Source organism: Schistocerca serialis, chromosome 4 (assembly GCF_023864345.2).
Source record: "Schistocerca serialis cubense isolate TAMUIC-IGC-003099 chromosome 4, iqSchSeri2.2, whole genome shotgun sequence".
NCBI lineage: Eukaryota > Metazoa > Arthropoda > Insecta > Orthoptera > Acrididae > Schistocerca > Schistocerca serialis.
This window is the reverse complement of record NC_064641.1, coordinates 300,549,345-300,570,511: the sequence shown is the minus strand read 5'-3', so window position 1 is coordinate 300,570,511 and position 21,167 is coordinate 300,549,345.

Sequence of the window (21,167 nt, the reverse complement as noted above, 5' to 3'; positions counted from 1 at the left end):
AAGAAGTATCAATTACAAATACGAAAATCCATTAAGGAAGCATGTACACTGAAGCGCTAAAGAAATTGATATAGCATGCGTTTTCAAACACAGAGATATGTAAACGGGCAGAATACCGAGCTGTGGTCGGCAACGCGTATAAAAGACAACAAGGGTCTGGCGCAGTTGTTAGGTCAGTTATTGCAGCTACTAGGTTATCCAGATTTAAGTGAGTTTGAACGTGGTGTTGTAGTCGGCGCACGAGCGATGGGACACAGAATCTCAGAGGTAGCGATGAAGTGGGGATTTTCCCATACGGTCATTTCACGAGTGTAACGTGAATATCAGGAATCCGGTAAAACATCAAATCTCCGACATCGCTGCGGCCGAAAAAAGATCCTGCAAGAAAGGGACCAACGACAACTGAAGAGAATCGTTCAACGTGGCAGAAGTGCAACCCTTCCGCAAACTGCTGCAGATTTCAATGCTGGGCTGCCAACATGTGTCAGCGTGCGAACCATTCAACGATATATCATCGATATGGGCTTTCGGAGTCGAAGGCCCACTCATGTACCCTCGATGACTGCACGACACAAAGCTTTACACTTCGCCTGGGGCTCGCTGAACTTCTCTGTGAAGTGACCAACAGTAGTCCCCCATCATGTTGGTGTTCCAGCGGCCTTGGTAGCGTTTCTCCATCACTTTAATGTCCTGGTGAAAACGCTCTCCTTGCTCCTCACTAACATCTCCCATATTGTCTGGGAAGGAATCAAGGTGACTGTTCAAAAGGTGAACTTTCGGGCTCATTAAACATCCTAAAGTTTTAAACTTCTTTAGCATTGTAGCTATAATAGAAACATATTCTGTGTCTTTTTCATGTCTTAAGAACTTTGTAACGACTTGGTTGAATGATAACCATGCTTCTTTCTCACTTACAGTCATTGTGGATTCAAAGTTAACATCAAACATCAATTTTCTAATGTCAGGTCCGACAAAGACGCCTTCTTTTAGTTTAGCTTCTGAAAGGTGTGGAAACCTTTGGCAGAGATACTTAAAACATGGTTCATCTTTAGGTAAAGGCTTCACAGACTGTTTAAAAAAAATAGTTCAAATGGCTCTGAGCACTATGGGACTTAACATCTATGGTCATCAGTCCTCTAGAACTTAGAACTACTTAAACCTAACTAACCTAAGGACAGCACACAACACCCACTCATCACGAGGCAGAGAAAATCCCTGACCCCACCGGGAATCGAACCCGGGAACCCGGGCGCGGGAAGCGAGAACGCTACCGCACGACTGTTTCATTAGGCCTAACTTTATATGTAGAGGTGGTAGGAGTATGATTTGTTGGATCTACAAGGTTTTTGCGTAGAATGTTCTTCTCACCAGGTTTAGATCCAAAGTATGATAGATAAACCCTTTTCACAATGACTGTAATGTTTCTTTGGTGTTTTTTAATCACAAATTCGCCACAAATATAGCAAAAACTGTCAGCAGAGTTTTTACAACCACGATTAGACATTGTACTGAGCACATGTACAGGAAACGGGAAAGTGAGGTTAGGTTGACAGTAAACAAAACACCACCTGTTAACACAAAAATAGAATCGACCTTGTTTTGCCAGTAAATGTTTTTCAGCAGTGCTACCAACGTCATCTAGATTCATTACACCTCCTTTGTAAATCATTTCAACTGTATAAAAGCTGTTAAATTCTTTAAAAAATCGCTTAGTTTAATAAATTTATAAATGTGAAGAAATGGAGGGTGATTCAGTTTTTTAAGTATCATATTTGGATTTCCCACCCTAAAAAACGTAAGAATAAGGAATTTTCAGCAGAAAAGTTTTTCCAGCGTCGACCTGTGTTATTTGTATGTCGCCATTGCTTGCGACCCATATTTGCAGAAACGTAGAGTTAAATATTGTCAATTTAACTTCGTGTAATAAATTCCATTAATAAGAATTGCTTGAATTTTAGTAGCTATCAGAGAAAACAGCTTCCAAAGCACCCTATATTAATTATTTTTAGCCATAATGGCTATGTTTGTGAACCATGGCTGTGTGGGATAATTATTTATTTCAAGTTTCTGCTACCCGTCACTTTTTATTTCATGTTTAATCTAATATAATGGAACGTGTTTCGAACATGTTCTGTTCATCTTCAAGCGTTTATACATACATAGAGAAATGTTACTTAAAAATAAACAGTCTTAAACTAGATTAATCTAGAACACTTTGTTTTTTACTGTAGCTGCTGGTGTTGCATTTGGGTGGAAGGAGGGGGGGCAGTGTATATATAGAAATCGAAGTCAGTGATGGCTTCTGCTGGTTTTCTTCTTTGTTGTTGACTGTGTATATCACAACACAAGACGGCGGACTGTTGGCGCCATCTTGTGTTGTGTGTATAACATCGAAGCAATTTGTGCAGTGGCAATCAGTGAGAATATATAATGTGTAATAGTGTAATGCCAATCAACAGCTCCGCCATTACACCAGTGATGCAAGTGAAGCAGCAAGATGATGTAATTGCTGTGATATACATAGTCATCAACAAAGAAGAAAACCAGCAGAAGACATCACTGACTTCGATTTGTAGATATACACTGCCCCCTCCTTCCCCCCAAATGCCACACCAGCAGCTACAGCAAAAAACAAATTGTTCTAGATTAATCTAGTTTAAGACTGTTTATTTTTAAGTAACATTTCTCTATGTATGTATGTATGTACAAACGCTTGAAGATGAACAGAACGTGTTCGAAACGCGTTGCATTATATTAGATTAAGCATGAAATAAAAAGTGACTGATAGCAGAAACTTGAAATAAATAATCACCCTATATTAGACGAGTGGGCAGGATGTTGTGGGGAAGGCTAACCAATGACTGCGTTTTATTGGCAGGAGACTTAGAAAATGTAACAGGTCTGCTACGGAGAGTGCCTACACTACGCTTGTCCGTCCTCTTTTAGAATACTGCTGCGCGATGTGGGATCCTTGCCAGATAGGGCTGTCAGGGTCAAAGTTCAAAGAAAGGCAACACCTTTTGTATTATCGCGAAATATGGGAGAGAGTGTCATAGAAATGATACAGGATTTGGGCTGGACATCATTAAAAGAAAGGCGTTTTTCGTTGCGACGGAATCTTCTCACGAAATTCCAATCACCAACTTTCTCCTTCGAATGCGAAAATATTTTGTTGACACCGACCTACATAGGAAGGAACGATCACCAAGATAAAATAATGAAGGTGGTTCGATGAACCTGTAAGTAGGCTGTTTAGGTTTTTATATTGGTAACGCCACGTAGCGCTCTATATGAAAATCACTGACTGTGCTGTGTGCAGTCTGTGGCTGGTTGGCATTGATGGAATATTCGCTATTGTAGTGTTGGGCAGTTGGATGTGAACAGCGCGTAGCATTGCGCAGTTGGAGGTGAGCCGCCAGCAGTGGTGGATGTGGGGAGAGAGATGGGAGAATGTTGAGAGCGGATGATCTGGACGCGTGTCCATCAGAGAGAGTACATTTGTAAGACTGGATGACATGAACTGATATATATATCATGAATTTTGAACACTTATTAAGATATCATTCCATGTAGGCTTTCACGGCCGGCGTCTTTATCAGTAAACTCTTCCGGGCTAAGTTGCCGTTGTCGATCTGTAGAACTTCTTCTCCCTGACGTTTCGTTCTCAACTACGGAGAACATATTAAGGTAAATACATTGCTTGATCTGTATCAAAATCTTTGATTTGGTAACTATGTCGATCAGTAGTAAGTGCCTTCAGTAGTTAGAATCTTTTATTTAGCTGGCAGTATTGGCGCTCGCTGTATTGCAGTAGTTCGAGTAACGAAGTTTTTTGTGAGGTAAGTGATTCATGAAAGGTATAGGTTATTGTTAGTCAGGGCCATTCTTTTGCAGGGATTATTGAAAGTCAGATTGCGTTGCGCTAAAAATATTGTGTGTCAGTTAGTGATGATCAGAATAAGTAAAGAGAGAAATGTCTGAGTACGTTCAGTTTTGCTCAGCTGTTTGAAAATCAAATAACGTAAGGGGTTTACCAGCACAGTAATTCATTAATTTTTTTTAAGGGGATGTTTCAAACCGTCTACCAGGTACTTAAACGTGATTTGCAGAGAATCCATGTAGATGTAGATGTAGATGTAGATGTGGATAACAGACACATATTTTGACATCTTCAAAATGGTTCAAATGGCTCTGAGCACTATGGGACTTAACATCTACGGTCATCAGTCCCCTAGAACTTAGAACTACTTAAACCTAACTAACCCAAGGACATCACACAACACCCAGTCATCACGAGGCAGAGAAAATCCCTGACCCCGCCGGGAATCGAACCCGGGAACCCGGGCGCGGGAAGCGAGAACGCTACCGCACGACCACGAGTTGCGGACTGACATCTTCGAAAATGCCATTTTCGACTTTATTATGTATTTGAAAATGGATCTGGCCCGAAACTAGTAATAGAATGAAAAATAAAATATTTGCAACTTGGACTGGTTTTTTGTTATATTCCCAAGACTTTTGTAATCTCACTGTAATGGTACTGTAGTTGATAGATATCGGTGTCGTACCGAGTCAAATGCTGTTCGGAAGCCAGGAAACGCTGTGGCCCGACGGAACGTTCCAGCTACTCGAGGTGCGAGAACAGGGTGCGCAGGAGTTCTTGCGGAACTGGCAGCAGGGAGCAGAGAGAGCTACGCTGCGCGGGCGGCGGCTGCAGGTGCGTCGCGAGCGGCAGCGGCAGCGGCAGCGCGTGGCCGCATGTGTCCGGCCCGCGGCCGAACGAGAGCCGGCGCCGGCTAATCCCGGCGGCCATTTGGGCCGCAATCACGCCGGCCCATCGCCGCTGCCAACTGCAGCGCGCCGCATTATCTATGGCTATTGCCTCGCCGGAGCTTAAAGATGTGCAGATGTCCCCGGCTCGTCCCAGAAGGCCCATACAGCGCCTAAGCCGGCCCTAATCGCCGGCTAAGTCCCGGCGTATTACGCGTCTAAGGCGCGCTGCCGGGCTCTTAAACGTCCGCCGCCGGCCGGTAACAAACAGCAGCTTAAACTGGACCCCGCGATATTAGTTTACGATCGACGCGGGGGCGGCCGCGACGCTGCCGTGCGAGGCAACTCCCCTGGGCTGCGGCCGGCTCCGAGTGCCTCTGACATTCTTCTGCTGACCGGACTGAGCCCACCGATATCGGGCGTCGGATTCTAGCAATGACGTAATGACGATGGGACGCGTGACGTTACACTGCGCAAACTGACATACAGTGCCGGTCATTGAAATGTCGAACTTGAAGGTCCAACTGGCAAAATTATCATCAATATTATGCTAAAACATAAAGGATTTGTCCAGTCTAGAGCACAATTGGTTGTGAATTTCGCTAGAGAGAGGCTCCTGCGGCGATGGGTCTTATAGTTACACTAACAACAAACTGGTACGGCGCCAGAAAGTGATAAGGTATGTGAGGTGCCAGGGTGGAGAAGAGTTTGTACCTCTTTAATTCAGACGAATCTTGCAGGAGAACGAGACATGCACTCGATCCCCTCCTTATCTAACAGCTAATTAATTATCTGCACAACGGTAACGGAAGGAAATGATGGTGGACCCTGCTAGTTGGTAAAATAAGGAGTGCACACCCACAATAATTTAATAAAAATCGTAATCTACTCAAAAAAGGAAAACTTTATCATAATAAACAACAGGAAATGGGATTCTGCCTATATGTACGAAATGATATGCGCATTAAATATCACAATGAGATTTATTATATATCAGAACATAAATGCACATCACTGTCGACATACACAGTAGCTTAAAGGATAGGGTGTACTGAAATATTATGAGAATAAGAGTTGGCTTGAGAACAAGGGGCTCCTACTCTCTGTGATGCAATAGATTGATGATAATGACTGGAGGTCCTAATGAATCAAATATTAATCTCCCGACTATATAGCAGTATTCCAATTAGTAGTGAGAGCTGAAATGGGATCACATGGAGAAACAAGCAAGGTGGACTTGTAGTAAAGCGAGCGCGCGTGCTGCCGAGGTATTCAGCATAAAACTGATAAGATCCTACAATGCCTGAGCCGCAAAATACAGTACCAGTACTGAAATCTGCAGCACGTCGTCGGTAGGCAGCGTCCTGATGATGTAGGCGCCGACTTCTGCCGTGCAGCAACTCTGTGTCAAGCCCTGGCCTCGAAGGCTGTCCGAGAATTCCAAGGTCGTCCGAAAACGAGCGACCACGTCGCAAGACCGTCCGACTCCCAGGAAGATCAGATCCCGAATCCACTGCCCGCGCAAAACCGCGTATCAGCATTCAGTTCTGATTCCGAAATTCCCCCACACTGTCTCAGAACATCATTCACGCCAATATCGACCGTTCCCTCCAATTTCGAGCAGGGCTTTATGACGTCAACTAGCCTCAGTTTAACTTGACCGATCATGCCTCTGCTATTTAGCTGAGGGCACTGAACTTGCCGTTTGACCGGCTACGAAACCAACCTGCCTAGACCACCGGCCATCCGGTGCCAGACAGTCGCACTCAGCAGCGCACAGTCCACAAGTTTTCTCTGAATCAAGAGGACAATGCAGTCAGTCGCTGCCAGGAATCTTCGTTGCGGACGCGCCGGAACGGTAAACACATAAACTGCGGCGACACGCAGTCGTCTCGAAGGTCGTTTCGCCCTGCATACAACAGGCGAAACTCGACCGACGTCAGTCGTTTCTCCAGGCGCTTAAACCTATTTTACGAACCCCTCAGAATTCAGGGAATTGCAGCCCCCAACCTGAAACGCAGTGTGCCGCGTCCTCCGATGCTCGCCTCGCGCAAACCACCCAGGGAAGTAAAACAACATGTTTAGGAATAAAGTGAAAAGTATTTTTTGAGCTCTCAGTACAAATACTCTCATTAGAATAACTTTATTCGGTCTGTTACTACCGTGCAATGACATAGAACATTAACAAAATTGATGAAAATGAGAGGAGACATGCAAAAGAGGGCATTGAACCTCTCAGGTATAATCATCATAATTCAGATATCTTTGCTGTTTCTCACAAAGACGTTGGCCGCTGTATCAGATTCTTTTATACTGTAAGGCTAACCACCATAAGTGCCTGCCTTTAGCTAAATCCACAAAAAACTGTACTCCAGGCAGAACAATGTCCTTATGTTTTAGCAAAATATTGATGATTTTGTGGTTTTGTCACAAAACTGGAATATAAACATACATTGTTCGTTATTAGTTCTGTACCGGCCATTTTTCTCACATGCAGTTCCTAATATCCCTGTGTACTTAATCTGTGTATTGCCCTGCAAAGCCAGCAACTGTCATAGTATCTGTCTCTAAATTGTTATAGCATCACATCCCGGTAATCACGCTGTTCATTTGTTACCTAGATATCGATAAACAAAATTTATAGCAGTTGAAAGTTGTCTTTCAGTATTTCCTTGCTCTAGATCTCATAGTATTATCACTGCACAAAAAAGGTATATGTTTGCATTCATTGTGAAATGTTAAGTGTCTACCTTAAATTTGTAAACCTCGGGTTATGGCATGTTCCATTCAACATCCATTACTGTAATATGCCAAGATGCTATTAGTTTTATGCCATGTTTGGTGTATCGATGTATGCGTTACAATTAAACAGTTATGTAAAATGACACTACCCTTGAAAATTTCAATATGATGTCTGCTGTGAGACGAAAAGTGTAATACATGATACTACAAGTTAGAAAATCAGGCTTTCTGCCATAGTCCTATTAGCTGAACGATTCTCATATTGTTTCCTACATTGTGTGCCACTTACGTCGTTCATTTGGCCTGTGCCAAGTGTGCAATGTTAACTGCCTTATTGGAAATAATTTTTCCGGTCTCAAAAGCTTGAAAAATATGTTTACCTAGTATATTTTCCATTTTATATGACTGACATTGTACTATTTTCCATTTTAAATGATTAACATTGCATTCTCTCATTAGTCTTACATGTACGTTTAAAAAAAAACCAGCGAACATTTATTATTATTATTATTATTTATGAGACTGTTGTCATCTGGTGGTACTTCTCTGTGTTATTCTGTTAGGCTAGCCGCAAATTGAGACGCGTATAGAACGTGTGACGTGACACTACACCACAGCGCGACACGCACGTGCCGCACGAGTCGCGCGGGTCCAGCGCCTATTGCGACGCTTACATTATACGTCGCAAACGCCGACTGGCGACGCTTTCCTGACAGAACCGAAGCGCGCGCAACCTGTTATCTTCCTCAAACGATTTTACAGAAACTATTCACTGAAAATATTTGATTTTTGCCATACTTGTAGCGTTATATGTCAGCTTCGTGGCGAAGTGCTCATCATCTAGCTAACGACCATTCTTATTGTGATGTACACATTTTAGTAAGACACTACGCAAAACTCAAAAAGTTTGCAATGAAAATTAGGGGTCGCTATGATTTTGCGTTTGGTGCGTATTACATCATATGCTGCTGTGTATGAAATTTAGCTAACATATTGAATTTTTGTTTAGACTTGGCAGGCGGTCTCTATCTGCCTCCGATCTCTAGAAAATGGATCCCATGCAGCGCACTCACTTCCGATCTCACGCCCGCGAGAATGAAATACTCGCAACCTCTCCCATATCTCCTAAACCGCTCGAGACATCGAAAAGAAAGTTTGCCGAATGATAGCACACAAGGAGGATAGTATTTTGCCAATTCTTAAACACACGGAACTTTCTTATCTATGGCGATATATCAGTACTTATACTTCCCTTTTTATTTATTTCACTCCATTGACTGTAATTTTTTGAGTTGTCGACAGCTAGCGAAACAAGAGCTTCCTAGTATGAAAATAAACATGAAATTTCTTCTTTTATGTTACTGCAAACCGACACTATGAGGTTTTTCGTAAGCTATTGAGCTCTATGATTGCCAGTTAATTGTTTAATGAGGCACTCCGTTTAGGAATTCTGTCTCAATAGCTGTTGTGAGATGAGTTTGGGAAAGTACACTGTGACAAAGGAATTACAATTAAATATACCCACCAAGAGAAATGTGGCCGTTACTCACAAACGGTGATGCTTCTTCGAATGAGAAAAGGTTAACAACTCACACAAAAATAGATTGCCAATTGTGTTGGAATTTTGGTGGAATCCCCGTAAACCATCGTATTTTTAACACTGAGCGACTGGAATGGAAACTTACCAAAGGATGGATTTTATTCCTTCGCTTGATCTGAGCAGTATTAAAATAATGACGAGCGTACCTTCAGGCGGAATGATAGGCACATGCCAGATACTGGTTACTCACCTCAGATACAAGATACAAAAACGCGCGCTGCGCTGCGTCGCGCCACGCGCGCTATACACGTCTCAATTTGCGCCTAGCCTTAGTCTGACTGCTATCCGGCAGTACTGTATGTAGTTGCAAGCCAACCCAGATACATGCGGCAGTTGTTGATGTGCCACGCTTGTGTGGCTGTCTCGTCATGGAGGACATAGTTATATTTTTTAATGTTCTACTCTCCTTCTGTTATCAGTTTGAGGCGCCTTGTCATGGACTGAAGGGCCCCTCCCGCCGGAGGTTCGAATCCTCCCTCGAGCATGGGTGTGTGTGACGCTCTTAGCATTCGTTAGTTTAAGTAGTGTCCAAGTCTAGGGACCGATGACCTCCGAAGTTTGGTCCCTTAGGAATTCACAAACATTTGAACGTTTCTGTTATGAGATAATGTTATCTTAGGCATATATTGGAATTTGTATATTTACTATAATAACTTACGTAAAGGTAATTTTCTTTCACTTAAAATTCACACTGTGTTATGATTGTACGCAAAAAAACACGCGATGTATCGCACAGCATGATATCAGAACCTGTACACCATGGGTACGTCGGAAAGAACTTATGTAAATTTCTTAATTTACGATTCCAGCTACAACAATGTAAACATTTTCGCAATTTTGGTAAACTTACAGATCTGATTGTAGCAGCGAAGTCCTGTTGAAACTAGTAATCCAGTGTACATACATGGGATCAAGGCAATAAAAGCTTCATACATGAAGCTCTGTTTGCGTTGAATTCATAGCTTTCTCTCCAGCCAACAATGTCAGGTATTTATAACTAATTATACACTAATATAGTAGTCGCAGGTTCGAATCCTGCCTCGGGCATGGATGTGTGTGATGTCCTTAGTTTAGTTAGGTTTAAGTAGTTCTAAGTTCTAGGGGACTGATGACCTCAGAAGTTAAGTCCCATAGTGCTCAGAGCCATTTGAACATTAATATAGTATGATAACATCGAACTTACCCGTTGAAACGTGTAAGACCAACAGAAATGTTAAAATATCCGGACATCAGACCAGACCTACATTTCAACCGGAGCACTAGTACTAATAAGCACTCCAAATAACTGGTAAAGAGGGACCTGACGACTTAAAAAACAGGTGCTTCGGCAAATGGCTAGGATAAGTTAATGTATTTACAGATGTCACTGGGAATCCGGTTTTGACAAATGAGAGTAAATCGCACACAGTTCTCAAGCATTAATTCATTTTTATTTCTGTCCATAAATTCGTCAAAATTTACCCACAACTGATATACGAAGGCAGTTCAATAAGTAATGCAACACATTTTTTTTCTGAAACAGGGGTTGTTTTATTCAGCATTGAAATACACCAGGTTATTCCTCAATCTTTTAGCTACACAACACTATTTTTCAACGTAATCTCCATTCAATGCTACGGCCTTACGCCACCTTGAAATGACGGCCTGTATGCCTGCACGGTACCATTCCACTGGTCGATGCCGGAGCCAACGTCGTACTGCATCAATAACTTCTTCATCATCCGCGTAGTGCCTCCCACGGATTGCGTCCTTCATTGGGCCAAACATATGGAAATCCGACGGTGCGAGATCGGGGCTGTAGGGTGCATGAGGAAGAACAGTCCACTGAAGTTTTATGAGCTCCTCTCGGGTGCGAAGACTTGTGCGAGGTCTTGCGTTGTCATGAAGAAGGAGAAGTTCGTTCAGATTTTTGTGCCTACGAACACGCTGAAGTCGTTTCTTCAATTTCTGAAGAGTAGCACAATACACTTCAGAGTTGATCGTTTGACCATGGGGAAGGACATCGAACAGAATAACCCCTTCAGCGTCCCAGAAGACTGTAACCATGACTTTACCGGCTGAGGGTATGGCTTTAAACTTTTTCTTGGTAGGGGAGTGGGTGTGGCGCCACTCCATTGATTGCCGTGTTGTTTCAGGTTCGAAGTGATGAACCCATGTTTCATCGCCTGTAACAATCTTTGACAAGAAATTGTCACCCTCAGCCACATGACGAGCAAGCAATTCCGCACAGATAGTTCTCTTTTGCTCTTTATGGTGTTCGGTTAGACAATGAGGGACCCAGCGGGAACAAACCTTTGAATATCCCAACTGGTGAACAATTGTGACAGCACTACCAACAGAGATGTCAAGTTGAGCACTGAGTTGTTTGATGGTGATCCGTCGATCATCTCGAACGAGTGTGTTCGCACGCTCCGCCATTGCAGGGGTCACAGCTGTGCACGGCCGGCCCGCACGCGGGAGATCAGACAGTCTTGCTTGACCTTGCGGCGATGATGACACACGCTTTGCCCAACGACTCACCGTGCTTTTGTCCACTGCCAGATCACTGTAGACATTCTGCAAGCGCCTATGAATATCTGAGATGCCCTGGTTTTCCACCAAAAGAAACTCGATCACTGCCCGTTGTTTGCAACGCACATCCGTTACAGACGCCATTTTAACAGCTCCGTACAGCGCTGCCACTTGTCGGAAGTCAATGAAACTATACGAGACGAAGCGGGAATGTCTGAAAATATTCCACAAGAAATTTCCGGTTTTTTCAACCAAAATTGGCCGAGAGAAAAAATGTGGTGCATTACTTATTGAACTGCCCTCGTATTTGCAATGTGATGTAAGGATTGGAAATTAAATTCCTAGTACAAGAATGGAGCAAAGGATCTGACAATATCACTCAAAAGGGAAACTCACTATCGCACCCCCTTCAGATTTAGTGATAAGAGGGCTCAGTGGACAGCCCGTCAAAAACTGAACACAGATAAAGCATGAAAACAGGAAGGTGTACTGAACTGTGAAAAAAAAGCAAAATAGAAACAGTGAACGGTCCAAGCTCAAGAAGTGTAACTTCAAGCAAAATGGAAGAGCACTGGCGTCATGGTTAATGTAGAAAAAAAAGAAAAACCCTGTTCGATGTATTCAGAACTGTGTCTGTGTCGTGGTGTAACGGTCGTTCGCAATTGTGAGGTGTAAGGAAGGGACCTATAATGGGAGCTTATTATGCACAACTATTCTATTAGCAGCCGAAATGAAGCGGCTCTCGGATGGGAACCGCAAACACCTCATGACAAGGCGACAAGTCAACCGAATCCTCCACCGGAAAACACATTACACGCGCTCGACCAAAGGGTACGCCGGTTAAAATACTGGTTTGAGAAAAAAAAAAAAAATCACTCCCAGTATTTAGCTGGCAGTTTTTGTGCAAAACTGAAATAACTTATAAAAATGTTTGATACAGCTTTGAACGCAGTATATATTCAAGTGTTATCTATAAGTTTTCAGTGTGGCTATGTTTTATAAGACGACAAATATCTGTAATAAGTTTCGTGCTAAATCCTATGAAGCAAGTTTTGATGTATGATGGCAACTGCTTTTGTTATCCGTTGTCACAGTTCGTCGACGGTTCCCGGAAGTGGAGGAACATACGCTACACACATTCAATTCTAAGCTGGCACGTCTCATTGATTTACCAGGACTACGAGTGTAAGACTGCCGAAATAGTTCAACTGCTAACTCAGAGACTGCTAGCCGACCCTGATCCGGCGTCCTATGTGATGCGTAGTCACTTTCAGTGAAACGATTGTACCAATTAATAAGAGTTCGTCTTTGAGGTGGTGGCTTGTGATATTTAGTCAATAATTGTCTGTGAATTGTAGTAGCGGATCTGGATTCATGAAACCATAAACAACACTGTGCACACTCTGCACTGCTATTTTAATATACGACTGTATGATGAGTGTTGGAATAACTCATTCTTTCATGCCACATAGAGCGAACGTCGGGAACGCACTTCTAGATATACTGCATTCGGTGCTGTGCCAGATATTTCTCTAAGTTATTTACCGTTTTCACAATTAAATTTTACTTTTGTATAACTAATTTATAAACATATGTACATGACAAATGACTGAGGAGTGCGTAAATGAGTAACCACAATGCTGAATTAACACACTATTTTCAAAAGAATTAACAATAGATTAACAGCGTGTGGGTTTTGTAATATACGTGAACATGAATCGAACTTCCAGTAATCACAGAAGTTTAAGTTTTTTATGCACGTATTCCAAAAGTGCGTTAAATAAAATGAAGGGCCGGAAGAGGATGAGTAAACTGAGTGCATAGAGCAGTAGATTGAATAATTACGACACAGTCTCGTGATTCGCTTCCAGCTAACGAAAAGTAATCGATCTCTGAATCTTTGTTATACTACGTGACTAAATACAAATCCACGCTCTCAGTTCATCGCCAAACTAGCACGTGAAATGATAGTAATTTGGATGTGCAAATACTAATATCTCCCGATTAAAATGTCTCTCGAGTTGCATATTACTAGCCACTCCAAATAACTGTAACGGTCTCATCAAACCTCCAGCTGCAAACATCAGCTCCGATCTGGCGCGTCCAGAAAATCAGTCTAGCCTGTTCAAACTTTGTCGGCTTGCTCTCACGCCTGGTCGGTGGAACCAAGCGCAGCTCGCGAAGTTGAAAAGCTTACGATTAAAGTACAGCAGTGTTTCAGAAAGACTTAGCTCAAAGAGCTATCGATACCGAATACGGACTATTTCTGTGAAAAGTGATTTCACGATTTAAAGGAAACTGAACTGCGAATGAAATGAACGTCCTGTTTAACACGCAACTTTCATGACTTTCAGGCCACCCTAAGACAGTATTATGTGGAAAATAAATATTGTGTACTAAAGTTTTTAATATGTACAGAATGTGCATGTACATGGGTCCGTCTTGATGCAAAACACTTTTGGCTTTATTTATTTTATTTTCTTTCCCAAACTAGTTTCAGCGACAATATTGCCATCATCAGTGGATGTTTTTATTCTGAAACATGCAAAAATAGCATCGTTAAAACATTATCACGTGTGTACTATTTGGTTACCAATGTTGTATTCTGTGAATAGTTTCATAATACCTATTCACAGAATACAATATTGGGAACCAAACAGTACTCACGTAATAATATTTTATAATGTTTGTAACGAAGCGAGTTTTCGTATGGTATAGAATAAAAATATATCCACTGACGACGGCGATATCGTCGCTGAAACTTGTGCGCGAAAGAAAAGAAAATAACTAAAACCCAAGTGTTTTTCATTAGAGAGGATCCAAAACCCCATACTCTTTTTATGCAAACGCGGACCAATGAAAACGTTTCAGGATGATTATACATATTTCCTTAACTGTTTCGTACGGGTGCTGCAACTAAAAATCAATTATGTATTCAAAGTTAAGAAAACTTTCAAAAAATTTATGTAGTGTTAATCCATGGGTATCTGTTGCATAAAATGTTTCACAGAGCGTGTCTGGCAAGTTACATTTTATACAGCTTTTTTTCTTTCCTATGTGAGTGACGAAAACACGTTATAAAATAAGCATCAGCAAAGGTAAAATAAGGGTGATGTACTGTAATCGAATTACATCAGGCGAAGGAATTAGATCAGAAAATGAGATACTAAAATTAGTCGATGTCTTTTGCTATTTGGGCAGCAAAATAACTGAAGCTATCCAAAGTAGAAAGGATTTAGAATACAGACTCGCAATAGCAAGAAATGATTTTTTGAAAAAGATTAATTTGTGAAGATTGAATATACAGAATGACCCAGAAGTTCGTAAGCATTTGAAAACGCATTAATTCATGAATTGTGTCGGTAGAGAGGCAACAGTGGATACACGTGCCTGAAAGAACGTGGGGTTTTATTGAAACCCAAAACGAGGGCAAAAATAGCCCAACAGATGGCGCTGGACAACACATCAATGCCGCCGAAAGAGAAGAATGTATAAAATGAGCTGCAGTGAGAGAGGGAGTCATATCATTCCTAGCCTCGCTGATAAACTCCTGCTGGTAGGTCGGACTTTTATGCTATACGCGCGAAAGATGTCTTGTGCAGATAGTTTGGTGAGGATCGCGGGCTCTCCCAGATCACCACACAACAATCCGTGTGAGTTTTGTTGCGAGGTTACCTTAAGTCGCAAGTCTACTACAATCGCCTGACCTCACTGCGGATTCTAAAAGACGACATCCATTGACAGTTCCTTACCATACCTCCTGATACGCTGTACAGTGTTTTTCACAACATTGTCCCTCAACTAGAGGTATTGTTGTTGAATGACGGCCGCCATCTTCAGCATTTGTTATAAAGAACTTCGTCTCAGCTAAATATCAGCTGTTATACTACGGGGTGACCCTCGAAAAACCGGCCCGACTACTAGACTGCTCGTTGTCGCCCACCGATTGTCACCTATTGTTTCGAGGATGCGATTACATCTTATATTGCCAGCATTTCTTTTATCTAAGTACTACGTGTATATCTGTTTCTTGTTGTATCTGTTCGTGACTGGCAACAGCTCGTGCGTAGCTGGCGAACAGTCAGCACTGGGGGTCGGTTTTCCGTGCGCCACGTTGCAATTATTGCTTGTGTACCATGTGAAGCGTCATTGTTGGTCATTTTGACGCTTTTTTTTTGTTTCAATAAAACTTCGTTTCATCTTAAGCACGAGTGTTAATCGTTAGCTCTTTACCGACATTACTTCCTAAAGTATGTAGTTTTCAAATGTTAACGTACATCTTGACCACCCTGTATATTAAAATTTTGGGAAGTCTTTTCAAAATGTATGTGTAGACAAGACAACAGAAACATTTGAAAAGTGGTGCTATAACACTTAAGATTAGATAGGTTGATAGCATAACTAAAGACAAGTTAGGATATCGAACTAGGGAGAAAAAAAATTATGGTTTAACTTAAAATCGATCGTACCTAGGACAAATTTTAAGGCATCAAGGACTCGTCATTTTGGTAATGGAGCGAAGTTTGTAAAATAAAAATGATAGACGGAAACCAGGGCTTGGTTAAAGTAAGCAGGGTGAACTTTTAAGTTGCAGTACTGACGGAGAAATGAAAAGGCTTGCAAGAGACAGACTGGCGTGGAAAACTGTATCAGATCAGTCCTCCGAACGAAGAGCACAACAACATATCTAGGTGATTTGAAGATGGTCGCTTGACTGAAACCAGTTTTCTTGGAATAAATATTCACTGTAACTGTCTTTTTTCACGATGTCGTTCTTTAGATAAAACAACGCCGCTCAGAGTTCCCAGGAGAAAATAATTGCCCATGTAAAGCTAAAATGAAATTTCAGATATGGACTCTCGATCAAAAATGAAAATATTAATACTGACAGAACATAGAGACACTGTGTATTTTACACAAACTGTGTGCCGATGACTGCAACCTATGTGGTTCTTTCCGGCACCGTTTACCTTCTGCACGTAGCTTAAAAGCTATGGCAGACTCACCTACCCTCGCCGCTTGGGAACTGCAGGCGAGCACAGGAAACTCAAGGTGTGGATTCCAGTCGCACGTCTGTCGAGGAAGATCTCTAGCCTCCCCCAGGAGAGAGGACAGATACCTTCCGCTGAACTGAGATTTAAATTTTTTCCGCGGCGATAATTTATTGTCGTTTGTGTTTCCTTTCCGTAGCGTGGCGTTTTCATGCATCTTTTTATGCGCGTGCCTGTGCGTACAAAACAAATGGCTGTCACGGCTCGGGATTGGGTCGCTCCAGGAAAATAAAGGTTTGTATTTTAGCGGGAGATAAAGTAGGCCTCCCGTGGGACGGGCGGGCCTCTCCGCGGATTTATACCCCTCCCCCCACCCACACCGTAGCCTCTCTCTCACCCTCTCCCCTCTCCACTCGGCCGCCGCTATTGGCAAGACGAGTCTCCGCAACCTTCAGCCAAGGTGCACCAATTCCGCCAGCCTACTGCAGCTTACCCAACTCCTATTCAGATATCGAGAGTTGTTTTCTTTCAGTGCCTCACATACACTCTAAGACAATGAAAACAATAAAAAAACAGAAAAAGAATGAACGACGCACCGCGAATGAATTATGAAAATTAGTATTCATATAGGTATCACCGAAAAGGCAAAATTGTAAACTTTGTCGGCCGGTAGATGAATGTGTTGGCGCTGCGGCGCAATTTCACCACACAGCTAGCAAGGATAATAAACAGCAGACTTGTTGATACTGAAATGTGTGTTCTTATAGGACGACTATCCAATGAGTTCCACCCAATAATATCCAAACAGCAGACTCTGTACACAATTTATTAAATTGCCAATACTAAACACTTTTAAATAACAACAAATTCATATAACTTACAAAACTTAACAAATGGTTAAGGAGTGAGCTTTAAAAACAATAACGGCGGCTTGCCACCATAAAACCAAGAACCTTTTACAATAGTGCTTTTAGAGTTTACCCAAAAGGCAAAATCCAATAATAAGTTAACTTGGCATTACAATTTAAAATGATTTATATAAAAACTTTGAGAAAGATAATGGCGCTTGGCACCATAAAATGAAAGAAACGCAACACACAACCAATAAATATAATAACAAAATAATAATTTGATACAACCAAAGGGTGAGGGCAACTCCCAACGCAATCACAGACGAGCGAGCTCTCAACACTTCGGAGCCTTCCCACTAGAAACGGTCCCCGAAATAAACCGCTGAGAGCTCCCCGACATGCCTCCCACAACTGCCCATCACTTACGCACCTTGGTTATGTTCTGCAACACACGACAGATAATATCAACACAAGATAAAATTTAAAAATACAGTATAACAATCCGACAGCACATGATAACCACGGCGCCGTTAACTCGGGCGCTCTTAATAAGTGCCGGAAGCTAACACACACAAATCCTAAACAATTCTCGCTTCCTAAAACGAAACAATAGAATCCAAGCGCACATGAATAGTCAAACCACAGTCTTAGAAGTGCCTTAACGACACCAAACGCTACTATTCCACCAAGTTAATAATAACACAGTAAAAAAAAAAAAAAAAAAATGCAGAACATACCACTAAATGCTGTTACACAACCAAATTGACTAGATCGTGTTTTTCAGGCCCCAGAAGACCACATATACCAAGTAGCAGTAATTCACTGTCTATATACTGTACAAAACCGCCCTTCTTAGGCAGACTTTACCTAACACATCGACTGCCAAATGTACCATACATGAACGCAACTCCGGGCAGGACTCCAGTTAAGCAAATAAATTAGTACCAAAAATATCGTAACGAGCCACACACACAGCAAAAAGTTCCAACAACACCGTCCCACATCAGAAAAGTTCAGAAACCGCTGCTGGAGCTTCCAGGGGAAAATCTGAAGAGCCAACCGAGCCCACACCCTAACCTGGCAGACGACTCCAAGATTCAGCAACTAGTTGTCTCCGGGCCAGAGTATCACAGGACCTCCACATTAGACAGGCAGGAAGAACAAGTACGCCGACTCCAATCAATCACCACCGCATGGCCAGCACAGCGGCGAGTCGCCTCCGCCCCAGACCACTCTGCTCATATTGCGAGGCACAACAACCTTAGCGCTAGTCACTAGCTGGTCAGGCAGAGCGAACTTCACGTTCCGTGCAATATCCGGAAAACCAACTACCCTCTCGCTTTCCGCCGGCCACCGCAAACACACGCCAGCGACGTCATAGCAAATCGCCATCAGAGCGCCACCCGCACCAGGGCAGCGGACTATAATCGGTTACACGGCGCGCACTGAACAAGATCACAGGTTAGTGGCGCGCGCCATATCAGATACCAAGGCATAACGTCTTCGAATTTCATTCCGCGCACTCAGCTTTACAGTAATTATGTCTCACTGACAGACAAGCGAATAATGTACGCAGATGTCAGTATTTGAGAGAGGACGAGTAATTGGGTTCAAAGAAGGTGGTTGGAGTAATTGGCGAATAACTCGACATTTGAATAGGAGTGGTGTCACTATTCCACAATGTTGGCAGGGACGAGTGAACCATGGCCGAACACAGGGTCAAGTAGGAAGCTGTCGATGTAGAGAGACGAGAGAACGCGAGGACCGAGCAATCGTCAGACAGGCCCTCAGAAGAGCCCAAGATTCATCTCCAGTTGGTGCTTCAGTGACACAGTAATAGGTGGTTCGCAGAAAGGGAGCTGAGCTCACGGCGCCTCTTGACTTCTGTGCACCAACAAGCCCATATGCAGTGGTGACAGTCACATCTGGTCTGGTATCTCATTGACTGGAAGGGAACTGTCTTCAGTTGTGAGCCCCGCTTCGAACGGACCTCCAATGATCAGCGCAAACTTGCATAGAGCCGCCCTCGACAGCGGTAGCATAATATCAACCTGACTGTCTCCAGACATACGGCGTAACAGTGAGTGATGGTCTGGGGTACCAGGAGTGATGGTCTAAGATACCATTTCTTTCCACAGCAGGACCCTTCGGTTATCACTCGCGGCACCCTTACAGCACTGTGGTACTTCGACGATATTCTACGCCCCATTTTGTTGTCCTTCGTGGCAAACCGTCCTGGGCTTGCATTTCAGCAAGATAATGCCCGCCTGCACACCGCGAGAGTGTCTACTGCTTGTGTCCTCGTGCTTGCCAAGTCCTACTTTGGTCGACAAGGTTGCCGGATCTCTCCTCAATTGAGAACGTTTTATGGCATTATGGGCAGAGCCCTCCAACTAGCTCGGGAATTTGACGAGCTAAAGCGCCAATTGGACATAATTTGGCACGAAATCACTCAGGAGGACGTCCAGTAACTCTGTCAATCTATGTCAAGCCGAATAGCTGCTTGCATAAGCGCCAAACGTGGATCAACGGGTTATTGACTTGCTCAGTTTGTGAAGTTCTTTCTCCTGAATAAATCATAAATTTTTCTGAAACTGTGATCAATTGTTTGTCTCTACATGTATATCATATCTGGCGGCTTCTGTCCATTTGGATAATTCCTTTTATTCTACATCTACATATATAATCAGCTAGCCACCAAGCGGTGTGTGGCGGAGGGCACAATTCGCGCCAAAGTCATATTCCCCCCCCCCCCCCCCCCCCCTCTCCGTTCCACTCGCGGATCGCGCGAGGGGAAAACGACGGTCTGAACACCTCAGTACGAGCTCTAATTTCCCTTGTCTTTGAATGGTGATCATTGCGCGATTTGAAAGTTGGAGATAATAATATATGCTCTACATCCTCGGTGAAGATCGGATTTCGGAATTCAATGAGCAGCCCCTTCCGTTTAGCGCGCCGTCAATCTGCAAGTATGTCCCACTTCAAACTTCCTATGAGATTTGTAACGCTCTCGCGATGGCTAAATGTACCAGTCACGAGTCTTGCCACACTCCTTTGGACCTTCTCAATCTCTTGAATCAGACCCAACTTGTAAGGGTCCCATACAGACGAACAGTACTCTAAGACTGGTCGAACTAACGTATTGTAAGCTATTTCCTTTGTTTTGTCGCTTCAGGATTCTACCAATAAACCGCAATCTAGAGTTTGCCTTACCCGTTACTTGTGTAACCTGATCATTCCATTTGAGATCATTTCGAATAGTCACACCCAGATACTTGACGGATGTCACCGCTTCCAAAGACTGAGTATTTATTTTGTACTCGTACAGTAATGGGGATTTTCGCCTTGTTATACGCAGTAGGTTACACTTACTAATATAGAGAGATAACTGCCAGTCAATACACCACGCATTTATTTTCTGCAAATCCTCATTGATTTGTTCACAACTTTCGTGTGATACTACTTTCCAGTAGACTACAGCATCATCGGAAAACACTCTAATTCCACTGTCAATACCATCAACCAGTTCGTTTATCTAAATCGTAAAAAGCAGCGGATCTATTACGCTGCCCTGGGGCACACCTGAGGCTACGCTTGTTTTTGTTGAAGTCAATCCGTTCAGGACGACATACTGCTCCATGTCTGTTAGAAAACTTTCTATCCAACCGCATACGTTATCGGACAGACCGTAATCGTGCACTT